Raw genomic sequence first — 15474 nt, 5'->3', positions numbered from 1 at the left:
TTGTGCGATTTTTACCAGGTAGGATTGACGAAGGACATCGAAAAAGTGCAAAGAAGGGAAGCTCGTTTCGTTTTATCGCTGAATAGGGGTGAGAATGTCACTGATATGATACGCGAGTTGGGGTGGCAGTCACTTAAACAAAAGCGGTTTTCTTTGCGGCGAGATCTATTTACGAAATTTCAATCACCAACTTTCTCTTCCGAATGCGAAAATATTTTATTGACACCCACCTAGGTAGGGAGAAATGATCATCATAATAAAATAAGAGAAATCAGTGCTCGAACGGAAAGGTTTAGGTGTTCCTTCTTCCCACGCGCCATTCGAGAGTGAAATGGCAGAGAAGTAGTATGAAAATGATTCCATGAACCCTCTGCCAGGCACTTAGTGTGAATTGCAGAGTAACCATGTAGATATAGATGTTTGATATTTCAGGTGTTATGGCGAAGAGAAGCATAGTGTTGCATGGACTTACTGGCTTCCACGGTGCACTGTACTCATACCCCATGTGTATCTTTGTAGCGGTGTTTTTGGTCCTGACTTCGTTTTCAGAGTTCCATACCTCAGTCGGTAAAGTCAGAATCCTTGTAGGATCCCTTGGTTGTCCGTTTGTCTTGGTGTATGTCTGTCAGTCGCCGGACGGCTAAGACCTCTTTTTTCTCAGGACCGGTTAGAGGTATAAAGTTGGAATTTATGTCACGTACTAACATTTATGATGCCTTGGCGATGTGAAACATTTAAGCTTCTTAGTCAATAAAAATGAGAGATACGGCCATTTACGCCACATATTTCGATACTCGCAAACTCACTCTTCAAAACCTAAAGTGTACTTCCCTTAGACCTGGGCTCATGAAATTTGACAACAAGTACATGTAAAAAAAAAAACAAAAATTTTTAATCTGTAATTATTTCACTTTTTTGCAATTTGTTGTCCGCCTGTTAATAGCCCTCTTTCTCAGAAACGGGTATAGAGGTATCGAAATTTATATCAGATCCTGTCTACGGCTCCTTGGTGGTGCAAATAATTTAGCTTCTAAGTCAATGCAATCAGAAGGTAATGGGATATACGACACATATTTTGATACTCGTAAACTCATTCATCAAAACGTATAGGTGAATGATCCCTATAAATGTCGAGTTTCGTGCTCTAACGGTAAAACCCATGCATGAAGATCGAGAGTTTACGGGGATCGGTCGAACTACAGAGTTTTCAGTCTTCATTTTAACCTAACCTTCACTTCTTAACGATGTGAGGAGTCGCAAGAAACAACACGTGGCTTCGGCGATTATCTGACCGGTGCAGGTTACGGACACGCAAGTCGTCGAAGTGGCGTCCAATAGAAAGACTTGCACCTTGCCGCTGCGCCACAGGGAATTATTATCTGTGTACATATTGAATTTTGCACGGAACACTCAGAGCGCGAGTGCTACCTGTACTTGTCCTGTTTATATAAATAACATCGCGCGAACGCATCGAATAGCCAAGGTGGAGGAGCTCTTGGAACGGGAATATATTCGCCGAATGGACCGCCCTGCCCATCTCCCCTACTTAAATCCCTTGAGCGCGTGAGAGATGCGTTGGGGGCGGATGTATTGCAGCGCATCCACATGCACCAACGACTATCCAACACTTGCCAACAGCTCTGGTTCAAAAATGGTTCAAATGGCTCTGAGCAGAATGAGACTTAACATCTGAGTCATCAGTCCCCTAGACTACTTTAACTAACCTAACGACATCACACACATCCATGCCCGAGGCTGGATTCGAGCCTGCGACCGTAGCAGCAGAGTGGTTCCGGACTGAAGCGCCTAGAACCTCTCGGTCACAGAGGCCGGCGCGCTGGTGCAGAACTGAACGCCCTACCACAAGAAAGAGCTCCTTGTCAACCTAGTAGGCAGCATGGTAGCACGTTGCACAGCATGCACTGCCGTCCATGGTGATCACACACCCTACTGACAACCATGTCCCGCTGTCATGAATTACCGTGGCTTCAGTACAATTATTGCGTTTAAATAGAAGTGTCTTTTCTGTTCGACTCACTGCGTATTTCTTCTAGTTACCTTCTGTACTATACTGTAGGAATTGTTACTACGTGTGTTCATCCAGCTGCGTTACTTGGCAGAGTTACATCACGTGAAAGTTAATTTCCTCCTTAAGTTTTTCACAACAGTGTGTTTGTTTTATGTGGTCATTGTGGTTACTCCGAGGTATCTTACACTAATCGCTGTTTCTGGTGCGCCTTTGTCACACTACACTATTAACCGCCGAATACTGACGATATATCGATCAGTTGATTGCAAAACCGAAAGGTGTGGTGATTTCGCTATTCAGTTGGGTCAAACTACAGACAATCATAATAATGCCCATCTGTTCGTTGCGTATTACGCACGAGAACAAATTTCATGAAGATCTTTCTTGAAGTAAAGTAACTCTTGGGTCAAAAGTAACACATCTCTTTGAAATATTACACAGTTTTATAGAAAAAAGAACATTAATTGGGTAAATTGTACAGGCGTTTGTAAGATGGAAAACATAATATGGCTTGCTGTTACGCCAGACTACAAGCTATAATTCATAACGAGGCTCCTCACGCTATTTGGACACACTGTTTTATTCACTGCAAGCACGGGCAACAATTAGGATGAGTCCTGCCCATCATGAGATTCTTTAATCACTAATCTAAGTTCTAAACTTCATTAAAAGTCTGTTACTTACACCGAGGTGACAAAAGCCAGCTGCTGAGAATTCTTCCGGGTTGTATGGCCGTGGTCCATGGAACTCTTCTATCCCTGACGTTTCGTCCAAGGCTGAGTTGGACATCTTCGGAGGTGGTCCTGGTTGTGCTGACTCTTGCCGACTGTCTCAGCTCAACCAGGAGTACGTCCGAAGATGTCCAACTCAGCCTTGGACGAAACGTCAGGGATAGAAGAGTTCCATGGACCACCGGCCATACAACCCGGAAGAATTCTCAGCAGCTGAAACATCGGGTGGTGTAAACCTTCATTGTGTCACAAAAGTCATTATGCACATATACAGATGGCAGCAGTGTTATATGCATTAGATATTAAAGGGGCAGTGCGTTGGCGGAGCTGTCATTTGTAACCAGGTGATTCTAGTGAAAACATTACTGACATGATTATGGCCTCACGACAGGAATTAACGAACTTTGAATACGGAATGGTATGTTTAGCTAGACGCATGAGACATTCCATTTCGGAAATCATTAGGGAATTCAATAGTTCGAGAGCCTCTGTAGCAAGAGTATGCTGAGAATACCAAATTTCAGCCATTATCTCTCACCACGGACGACGCAGTGACCAATGACTGTCACTTAACGACCGAGAGCAGCGGCGTATGCGCAACATTGTCAGTGCTAACAGACAAGCAACCTTACGTGAAGGAACAGCAGAAATCAATGTGCGACGTACGCTGAACGCAACCTTAGTACAGTGTGGCGAAATTGGGTGTTAATGGGTTATGGCAACAGACGACCGAATCCCGTGCAGCCTGCCGCTGTGATCGAGCGGTTCTAGGCGCTTCAGTCCGGAACCGCGCTGCTGCTACGGTCGCAGGTTCGAATCCTGCCTCGGGCATGGATGTGTGTGATGTCCTTAGGTTAGTTAGGTTTAAATAGTTCTAAGTCTATGGGATTGATGACCTCAGATGTTAAGTCCCATAGTGCTTAGAGACATCTTGAACTTCCGTGACTTCTGGGCTCGTGACCATACTTGTTGGGCCGTAGACGATTGGAAAACCGTGGCCTGGTCAGATGAGTCCCGATCTGAGTTGGTAAGAGCTGACGGGTTTAGAGTGTGGCACAGACCCCACGAATCCATGGACAAAAGTTGTCAACAAGGCAGTGTTAAAGCTGATGGTGGTTCCATAAGGTGTAAACTGTGTTTAAGTGGAACTAAACCGATAATTGACCGTAAATGATTATGTTCGGCTTCTTGTAGACCTTTTGCAGCCATTCGTGGACTTCATGTTTCCAAACAACAATGGAATGTTTATGGATGGCAGAGCGCCGTGTTACTGGGCCGCAATTGTTGGCGATTTGTTTGAAGAACATCCCGGAGAGTTCGAGCGAGTTTTTTGTCCGCCCGACATGAAACCCATGGAACATTTATCGGACATAAACGAGAGGTCATTTCGTGCAAGAAATCCTGCATTGGTAACACTTCCGCTATTATGGATGGCCGTAGAGGCAGCATGGCTCAATATTTATGCAAGTGACTTCCACCGACTTGTTGAATCCATGCCACGTCGAACTGCTGCACTACGTCAGGCAAAAGAAGGTCCGACACGGTATTAGGACGCATCCCTTGACGTTTGCCACCTCAGTGTATGTCCAAATGTTTTCAACAGGTGTGCATTGATATGGGTCTGAGCGCTTTTCCCTAATTTATTAAAGCCTGTTTGTCTTTCTAGTGTGAATGTCTTGAAAAGGATGTATGAACTTAAGAGTGACCTGTACTCTTAACATTTTCAACAGAAACAATTGAGTTCCTAGACAGTGATTTGTTTTGTGTTGGCGTAGCTTTGTGACATCTTTGGAAAACTCAGTAATTGAAAGTATCCCTTCAAGGTAATGAGGACAGCTGCCAGAGAAAGAAACTATTGTTGTGGATTCAAGAATCTCCAAGATAAAGATGTACGTTTCCCTGTTCTACACACGGTCTTAGAAGACAATGACTTTCCGCTGAGCGCAGAATTGCGAGTGTTCTTATATCATTTAACTGAATCAGTTGTTTCTTTCTGAGGTAGTTTAAAGAAGAAGTTCATCAAAACAATTGGAGCAACAGATCCTTCAGTACACACTCTCCGTCTCCAGGCCATAAGTGGCCCATCGCGACCATCCGACCGCTATGTCATCCTCAGCTGAGGATTCTGATAGGAGGGGCGTGTGGTCAGCACACCGCTCTCCCAGTCGTTACGATGGTGTTCTTTGACCGGAGCCGCTGCCATTCGGTCGAGTACCTCCTCAATTGGCATCACGAGGCTGAGTGCACCCCGAAAAATGGCAACAGCGCATGTCGACCCGGATGGTCGCCCATCCAAGTGCCGACCACGCCCAACAGCTCTTAACTTCGGTGATCTGACGGGAACCGGTGTATCCACTGCGGCAAGGCCGTTGCCTCCATTCAGTACAGAACCTCCATAAACGCTAGCCGTTGAGGAAGAAGAGCAATTCATTTATGTTACTTCAGAGTCCACACTGTAATCGAAGTTCGTTTCCCCATCACTGCCTGAGGTTTGAAGTTTGATGAAGCAGTGTCCGCAAATAGGTAAAGAGGCCTGACGATTTTTGATACTTTTGCAACAGCCTACCTATGTGAGGAAGGTTTTACAGCATTGACAGTCATCAATATGAAATATATACCGTGAATGAATGTGCAGAAATAGAGACGAGTCGCAAAGTCCAGTCTTGTGCCGAGATGTGGAAGACTAATGAAGAAGAAGCAAGTTCCATCGATTTTCGTGCACGAATAGAGCATAACAACAACAAAGTTTGATTAATATGTGTCATGTTAACAGTTAATAATGAATAACTACTTTAAGAACTTTTAACATTGTGCAGCCCTGTCAGTAATTGTGATAATTGAAGATGTAACACGTCAGCCTCATTTGGAAAAAGAAACCAAACTTTACCCAGGTTTCAGCCAAAATAATGTGGCCTTCTTCAGAAGCGAGTGACACTAAACTACTGCATGCCAAAGTTTTATACTTGTCATGGCCAAACTTTTGCATGCAGTAGCTTGGCGTCACTCGCTTCTGAAGAAGGCCAAATTATTTAGGCTGAAACCTGGGTAAAGTTTGGTTTCTATTTGCAACTGAGGCTGACGTGTTACATGTTCAATAACTACTTTCATTCATTTATTCGGAAACTTAAGTTCATTTTTCCCACACTTCGACCGGTGTTGTGTAGCCGCGTAGTGGCCGCGCGGTTCGAGGCGCCATGTCACGGACTGTTCAGCCTCTCCCGCTGGAGGTTCGAGTCCTCCTTCGGGCATGGGTGTGTCTGTTGTCCTTAGCGTATGTTAGTTTAAGTAGTGTGTAAGTCTAGGGACCGATGATCTCAGCAGTTTGGTCCCTTAGGAATTCACACACATTTGAACATTTTTTTCGAATTTCGTGGGCGAAAGGACCAGCAGGTGTTTATGTCCAGGTCAAGGTAGCCATGGACCAGAAAAGTTTGGAAAAACACTCGTTTAGACTTCATTAGGCTGCTCCAAAAAAACAAAAAAAAATTGTAATCTTTTGTCAAGTGCGTTCATGGGTCCACGTGGAAAAATTAATGCACGAGCTATCTCCCAGCCAGGTCAAGTCTCGTATAATATACCAGGCATTTGTTTAAATTGTTTTCAGCGTCTGCCATTTAGTTTCATGATCATCTCCACGATGATTAACAAACGAACCCGCAACGAAAATCACTGACCTTCCTTGGATTGTCTATTTCTCTGTTATTAATTGTACCTGATAATGATCTCAGACTGCTGAACAATAGTTAAATATCAATCTGTAAATTCAAGCGTTATGGAGTACTTCTAATTAATCTCAGTCTAGAATCTGCTTTTTCTATGCCAAGATTCATGTGCACGTTCCACTTCAGGTCTCTCTGGACATATTACGATTATATCTAAATTAAAGTGCATCGCTGCAGTCATCTGCGGCGGGACATTACGCGAGATCAGCGGCGACGAGTGAAAATGTGTACCGGACCGGGATTCGAACCCGGGATCTCCTGTTTACTATGCAGCTGCGTCAACCACTGCGTCATACGGTACAAAGCGGTGAACACCATCTCGGCACACCTCACAGTCAATCTACTCTCCCACAGAGCGCCACCTATCTGCAGTCCCTGTCCATTGACTCCATGTTCGCGATGGGAGTGTAGATCGTCTGTGAGCCGCGCCGAGATAATGCGCACAGTTACCATTGTGCTCCGGATGGTGCAATGGTTAAGGCATCTTCCTAGTAAGCTGGAGATCAGAGGTTCGAATCCGGTCCAGTGCACACTTTTACTCGTCCCCGCTGAATACGCATAATGTGCCGCAGCAGCTGACAGCAGCCCTTTAATTTACATATGTTTCACAGCTGTAGATTCTCCGTGGCGTCTGTTCTTTCGGAACGTGTCCGAAAGAACATATACCACGCAATCAAATATCGTATTACTATTGTTACCATACCCAGTAATACATCGCCAATAACGTAATCGTAAAATAATGAATCTTTATACCTTACGTTGAGCGTAACCTGCCAGACCCTGCATTGAGCGTCGATGCTCTACAACTATTTTGCGTTTCGATACAATTTCCTTTCTAATAGGAATTCCTTAATCCAGTCACGAAGTTTGTCCGATGTTCCGTAAGCTTATATTTTAATCGGTAAGCGACAGTGCAGAACTGTATCTAGCACCCTTCCGTAAGTCAATCAACACATTAATTAGCCTGGGCGCTGTTATCTACTGCCATCAGGAGCCCATAGTCAAACAGATCAAGCATTATGTCGATGTTGTTCGATAACCACTTGAAGCAGATCGGTTTAGGTGATTCATTAGCTCTAGCAAGATTTCCCAGGATGTCATGCGGTAGTGGGTTTCCCAGTTTCCCCGAGACACAGTAGGCACTCAAGCAATCGGTACATAGGAGAACTATGCCGACTATAGATATCTTGCATACAGTATTACCCTTGAGATACATATACAGTTGACACGGATGTGAGAGTTTTGCGTATCTCACAACCCGGAAAACAGCGAAATATCATCCACTATAATGGACGTTTCTACAGGTTGCCGAGCCCATTAGCTCATCGAGGAATGCTCCGATTTTCCACTTAGCTCGCAACCGGTTTATACATTAGCGGCGGCCTTTGTGGCGAAACTCTTTCGAAAAGTTCACGACAGATAATAATACGCTGCATCGTCTCCCTGAAGTACTTTGGACGCAGGAATATCTTCGTTCTCAACTTGCAAGTCATTCATTTACGTGTCCTTGTCTATTTGGTAGCTGATTTCATATCTTGTTTTGACTAGACAGTAATACAAAAGGAATAAGAACTATCGTAGTTCTGGCGTGATTGTTTTTAAGAAACTCATCGTATTTGAAAGTGACGTATGTAAGTACGGCCAGCTCTAACGTATAGGAGTTGCGTACAGTGAGTAATTTACTGTATAATTCAAAAAAATTAGTGTTTTTGTCCATTGTTAAACGTAATTAAATTATTACTCGCAGCCAGGTAGGTACTAGACAAGTAACACACCACCATCTACTGTTTCGTAAACATCAATAAAACAAGAAGTACCTTTATCATTCCCATTCCCGTCCGCTCCCGGTAGCTGAGTGGTCAGTGCGACGGACTGTCAAGTCAGAGGGTTAGCTGCCCTCTGTAATAAAAAAACTGAGTTAAACGATCAACAACGAACTTAAACGGATGTATTACGACGTCCGCCCCGAGCAGATGCAACGAACGAAAGCGAACAAAATGAGATTAGAAAAAAAAGGGCCCGGTTTCGATTCCCGGCTGGGTCGGATATTTTCTCCGCTCAGGGACTGGGTGTTGTGTTGTCCTAATCATCATCATTGGATTCCCATCGACGCGCAAGTCGCCGAAGTGGCGTCAAATCGAAAGACTTGCACCAGGCGGGCGGTCTACCCGACGGGAGGCCCTAGTCACACGCCATTATTATTATTATTATTCCCCTTCCTAAGCATTTACATTCATTTTGTTATATTCCTACAACTAGCTGTTTGTAAATTTTAAGTATAACTTCGAAGCGATCTCAAATAGTAGATGTGTGTTACAGAGATTTAATAATAAACTGTAAACAAGAAATATATCTGTTACTTCAAATCATAACATTTATCGTAACATACAACGGAAAGGTGAAAGTACGGTATGTGAAATACATTATGGCTGTTGGCAACAGATTAAGATGTACGAATACGTAAAAAGGAGGAATTAGTTTCAGAACTGCATTGCGAAATTATTATTGTGATAATACGAAAGTGTTCAATTTCCTAATCGTGAAGTTTATAAGACTTGCACCATAACAAAAAATACAGTTATTCTTAAGCATAATTTAGTAATACGAACATTTTGATTTGTTGTACACAGCGGAATATTTGCTAATCAAACATCGGTCCATATTTATAGTTAGCTTTAAGACAGTCAAGGACCTGTCCTAGAAAAGCCAGTCATGGAACACTTTTACATACAAGTGGATATCTATTGAACGCACCCTCTCCCGTTCTTTTAGACATTACCTCGCTTTCCTAGAGCTCTTTGTAAAAACATTTTAAGATTGATGTTATAATGCTAAACTTACATGAAGCTTGACATGATGCATGTGGTACAGGAGGAAATCCACACTTTTATGACGCAAAAAGTTTGCATGCTGATACTTTGGGGCACCCCGCTTGCAGCATTATCACAAATCAGCGTTTTCGTGACAGCTTTACAGCAGGGGCGCCTGGACATTCTGGAGCCAGATAGTAGTGACTGCACTGCACTCGTCATTTCTTAAAGATCATATTACTCTTATGTCTTTAATTATTAACCTGCCTACTGGTTGTAATAATAAGTAATCGCAATAACAAGCCTAATTTTTTCATATGAAATTCGCATTTTTTCATTTTTTAAACGAGAATGTAAGTTAGCTAATATGTAAATAAAATAAGCTCTTAAATGCACCAGAAATGGTTCAGCTTTTGAAGACATAGTTGTAGCTGTAGGAAGGTAATCACCTAAGCTCGCAGTATTTCTGTTTGGAGCAATAGCACCTTAAAATTCCTATGCGGTTTATAGAAGGCGACGAAAAAAAGCTTTTCATCACCTTCATTTGTTTTTCATTTTCTTCCTTTCTTGGGCATTTATTTTCCTATAATATACGGTGGATACATTCTTTTTTTTCAGTCAAATTTTGATCAGTTGGTTCGAAGTTGTGAAGACAATTTAAGTACAGAGTAATTTCATAAAGGTGATAGACAAGTGGACACAAAGCAAAGTAATAGCATGAATCAATAGCATAGCGGCATGCTTGTTATTGTCGGAAGTAGTTTATCTTGTAGAGACATTGAAACACACGTTTCCTGTGAGTTACTGTGTGGTGAGGCTACACTTGACAACCGGAATAAAGCGATAATTGGTTCCTTTTACGACCCCATGATTCAGATGATTCAGCTACTGTAAGGTTCAAAGAAAACTTGAGTATCGTCTCTAGTAGGTAAGCCATTCATACAATTATAGTTGGCGGTGACATCAACCCACCCTCGATATGTTGGCGAGAAAACATGTTCAAAGCCGGTAGTAGACATAAATCATAGCCCGAAATTGTACAACATGCTTACTCCAAAAATTATTTTCAGCATTTAGTTTAAGAGTCAACTCGAAATGTATATGGTTGCGAAAACATACTTGACCTCTTCGACAAAAATGTTCAAATGTGTGTGAAATCTTATGGGACTTAACTGCTAAGGTCATCAGTCCCTAAGCTTACACACTACTTAACCTAAATTATCCTAAGGACAAACACACACACCCATGCCCGAGGGAGGACTTGAACCTCCGCCAGGACCAGTCTCACAGTCCATGGCTGCCTTAGACCGCTCGGCTAATCCCTCGCGGCACCTCTTCGACAACAAATAATTCCGAGCAAACATGGAGCATCATGACGTATATAGGTATTTGTGATCATGAGGTCGCTGTAGTAAAACTGAATACCGTAGCATTCAAACCCATCACAAATAAACGTAAAAAAGCAGGCGAAAATTTCCTTAACCCCTTCCTAAGACACAGTTTACATTCCTTCCAAACTAACTACGAGGGCGTGCTGAAACGTAACACCTCAGAATTTTTTATTCTGTTCTCAGTATCGGTTGAGGTATTAATGTCACGCAATCACTCGGTTAACTTTCCCGCTTCGCTGACATTTTGCAACCCTACGCCGCTAGCCCTTTCAGGCCCTCTGGCTACAGTTGTGTACATTAACTTTTACTGTGTCTTAGCTGCAAAAGAAGTATTTTTCCCACTGGAAACTTGAGATACACATTTCTGAATGTTCGACCTTTTCATCATGTGCAAGTGCTGCCAACTATTGGGAACCACTGTGAAAATATCAGCAAGTCAGTGTACAGTGCGCAGAAACTCTAAACCACCAGAATACACGGATGTGGTTGGCCATATTCCACTGTATAATTGAGTATTCTTATTCTTATTTTGCATTGTAATTGTTGAATTACTGTTCTGCTTTTTATTTGCAATAGAGATAATTTCATAATTAGACGTTTTAGTCCACAGAATGAAGCCAAGTGTACAAAGTAAGGTTTGAAAATGGGTAGCTATTTTTGTGTAAATCTTTCACCTAAAATCGCCAATAAATCACATAAGAGCATTACCATATAAGGAAAAATTTTCCTTCCTTCAGAAAAAATTCAGGTCTGAAAGGGCTAGAAGGCTCCAAATTGCAGAGTGTAACGTGACAGTGTGTAATGTAGCTCAGTCGGTGCATGAGAGACCCTCAGAAAATAGAAAGCACGAATTCAGAGAGTTCGTCAACACATGGAACCCCCGCTCCTTCAGCATGACAATCCAGCGGCTTGGGTTCAATGTCGTCGATCATCCTCCATATAGTCCCAAATTGACCCCATCTGATTTTCATCTGTTTCCAAAACTTAAAGAACAACTTCGAGGACTTGACTTTGATAGTGATGAAGTGGCGCAAGCAGAGATGAGGTTGGAGCTCCGTCAACAAAATTAATCATTCTACAATGACGGTATCAACAAACTGGTCTCTCTTCCGGAAAATGTCTTGACCACCAAGGTGAGACTATGTTGCGAAACAAATATTTAGACATCGAGAATAAAGACGTAGAATGTTTGCAAAGTTTGTTTTTTATTGAAAAGAAGTTTCGCATAAACGATTCGAAGGAATTACTTCACAGCAAGCCCTCATATATGCAGGTAGACGTGATGTGGCTCACATCCAAAGAAATAGTGTTGACGGAAATCGAGAGATTTATTCCAAATATAGCATGATCCCCCAAGGTACACAAAACAGGTAAGAATCAAGGAAAAAAGCATGCCAAGTTTAAAATATCCCGAAATCTACACTCCTGGAAATGGAAAAAAGAACACATTGACACCGGTGTGTCAGACCCACCATACTTGCTCCGGACACTGCGAGAGGGCTGTACAAGCAATGATCACACGCACGGCACAGCGGACACACCAGGAACCGCGGTGTTGGCCGTCGAATGGCGCTAGCTGCGCAGCATTTGTGCACCGCCGCCGTCAGTGTCAGCCAGTTTGCCGTGGCATACGGAGCTCCATCGCAGTCTTGAACACTGGTAGCATGCCACGACAGCGTGGACGTGAACCGTATGTGCAGTTGACGGACTTTGAGCGAGGGCGTATAGTGGGCATGCGGGAGGCCGGGTGGACGTACCGCCGAATTGCTCAACACGTGGGGCGTGAGGTCTCCACAGTACATCGATGTTGTCGCCAGTGGTCGGCGGAAGGTGCACGTGCCCGTCGACCTGGGACCGGACCGCAGCGACGCACGGATGCACGCCAAGACCGTAGGATCCTACGCAGTGCCGTAGGGGACCGCACCGCCACTTCCCAGCAAATTAGGGACACTGTTGCTCCTGGGGTATCGGCGAGGACCATTCGCAACCGTCTCCATGAAGCTGGGCTACGGTACCGCACACCGTTAGGCCGTCTTCCGCTCACGCCCCAACATCGTGCAGCCCGCCTCCAGTGGTGTCGCGACAGGCGTGAATGGAGGGACGAATGGAGACGTGTCGTCTTCAGCGATGAGAGTCGCTTCTGCCTTGGTGCCAATGATGGTCGTATGCGTGTTTGGCGCCGTGCAGGTGAGCGCCACAATCAGGACTGCATACGACCGAGGCACACAGGGCCAACACCCGGCATCATGGTGTGGGGAGCGATCTCCTACACTGGCCATACACCACTGGTGATCGTCGAGGGGACACTGAATAGTGCACGGTACATCCAAACCGTCATCGAACCCATCGTTCTACGATTCCTAGACCGGCAAGGGAACTTGCTGTTCCAACAGGACAATGCACGTCCGCATGTATCCCGTGCCACCCAACGTGCTCTAGAAGGTGTAAGTCAACTACCCTGGCCAGCAAGATCTCCGGATCTGTCCCCCATTGAGCATGTTTGGGACTGGATGAAGCGTCGTCTCACGCGGTCTGCACGTCCAGCACGAAGGCTGGTCCAACTGAGGCGCCAGGTGGAAATGGCATGGCAAGCCGTTCCACAGGACTACATCCAGCATCTCTACGATCGTCTCCATGGGAGAATAGCAGCCTGCATTGCTGCGAAAGGTGGATATACACTGTACTAGTGCCGACATTGTGCATGCTCTGTTGCCTGTGTCTATGTGCCTGTGGTTCTGTCAGTGTGATCATGTGATGTATCTGACCCCAGGAATGTGTCAATAAAGTTTCCCCTTCCTGGGACAATGAATTCACGGTGTTCTTATTTCAATTTCCAGGAGTGTACAACACTGTCAGTGTTTTACTGAACCTCGAAACTTAGTGAGAACTTCAATGCGAGATGCTTTTATTAGTTTCCATAACAAAATTCTGTCTAGAAATCTGGCAGGATATCCAAACAGATTCTGATCGTATGTAAAGAACACTAGTTGCAAGATATAATCAATATCTTCACTACACAGTAGCGATGGTAATGTTACAGACGACAGTGCTTCTAGAGCGGAGTTACTAAATACGATTTTCCGAAATTCCTTCACCAAAGAAGGCGAAGTAAATATTCCAGAATTCGAATCAAGAACTAATGCCAACAACAGTAACATGGATGTAAACATCCTCAATGTAGCGAAGCAACTCAAATCACTTAATAAGGGTAAGTATTCTGTTCCAGATTGTATAAGGGTTACATTGCTTTCAGAGTATGCTGATAAAATAACTACAAACGCGTCAATCTTATACAACCACTCTCCCGACCAATAATCCGTACCTGAAGGCTGGAAAGTTGCACAGGTCACACCAGCAATCAAGACAGGCAATAGGAGTAATCCGCTGAATTACAGTCCCCAATCACTGATGTCTATTTGCGGTGGGATTTTGGAACATGTACTGTCTTTGATCATTATACATTTCCTCGAAGACAATGATCTATTCGCACACAGTCAGAAAGGATTCGGAAAATATAGTTTCTTGGGGAACACAAATTGTTCTATGTCTTCATGAAGTAATGGGCGCTATTTACATAATATCACAAACTGATGCCATAGTTCTGGATTTCTGAATTTCTAAAAGGGATACTAGAGATCTCACGAGCGGCTTCTGATCAAATTCCGTGCCTATGGAGTATCATATCAGTTGCGCAACTGGACTCGTGATTCCCTGTCAGTGAGGTCACAGTTAATAGTAATTGACGGAAAGTCACAGAGTAATCACAAGTGATATCTGGTGCTCCCAAAGGAAGTGTTATAGCCCCTTGCTGTTCTAGTCTGAATAAATGGTTTAGGAAACAATGACGACAGCTCTCTTAGATTGTTTGCATATGACGCTGTCGTTTACCGTTTAGTAAAGTCATCATAAGGTCAAAACCGCTTGCAGAATCCACACAAGATATCTGTATGATGTAAAAGGTAGCAACTGACTGTCATTATTGAAAGGTGTGAGATTATCCAGACGAGTTCTACAAGGTATCCGTTAAATTCCGGTTACACGGTGAATAACAACATTTAAAGACTGTCAATTCAACTACGTATGTAGGGCAAACAATTACGAACAACTTAGAATGGAACGATCACATAGATAATGTCGCGGGGAAGCTGAACCAAATACTGTATTTCATTGATAGAACACTTAAAATATGCAAGAAATCCACTAAACAGACTTTCTACACTTCGCTTGTCCGTCTTCTACTCGAATATTGCTGTGCGATATGGGATCCTCACCAGATACGATTGACAGAGTACATCAAAAAAGTTCAAGGAAGGGCAGTTCTTTTGTACTATCGCGAATTAAGGAGAGCGTGTCACGGGTTCGATAAGCGAGTTGGGGTGGCAATTATTAAAGAAAAGACTTTTTTTGATGCGGCAAGATATTTTCGCAAAATTGCGCTCTCCAACTTTGTCCTCCAAATATGAAAACATTCTTATAACGCTGACCTAAAAAAATGGTTCAAATGGCTCTGAGCACTATGGGACTTAACTTCTAAGGTCATCAGTCCCCTAGAACTTAGAACTAATTAAACCTAACTAACCTAAGGACATCACACACATCCATACCCGAGGCAGGATTCGAACCTGCGCCCGTAGCGGTCGCGCGGCTACAGACTGTAGCGCCTAGAACCGCTCGGCCACCCTGGCCACGCCGACCTACAAAGAGAGGAATGATCGTCGTAATAAAATGAGAGGAATCTGAGCTCATAGGGAAAGTCTTAAGTGTTCGTTTATACCTCACACTAATCGAGAG

The 15474-nt window shown here is 43.7% G+C and overlaps 1 protein-coding gene and 1 pseudogene across 1 annotated transcript in view; one reads left to right on the top strand and one right to left on the bottom strand.

Annotated features, from left to right (window-relative positions):
• LOC126251589 (uncharacterized) overlaps positions 1 to 15474 on the top strand; it is a 338248-nt gene that overhangs the window by 157932 nt on the left and 164842 nt on the right. The window lies entirely within an intron of this gene.
• LOC126254094 (5S ribosomal RNA) lies at positions 5017 to 5134 on the bottom strand (annotated as a pseudogene).

Source organism: Schistocerca nitens, chromosome 4, assembly GCF_023898315.1.
Source record: "Schistocerca nitens isolate TAMUIC-IGC-003100 chromosome 4, iqSchNite1.1, whole genome shotgun sequence".
Classification (NCBI taxonomy): domain Eukaryota; kingdom Metazoa; phylum Arthropoda; class Insecta; order Orthoptera; family Acrididae; genus Schistocerca; species Schistocerca nitens.
The sequence above is the reverse complement of the archived record's forward strand: the minus strand, read 5'-3'. Positions and strand labels throughout refer to the sequence as shown.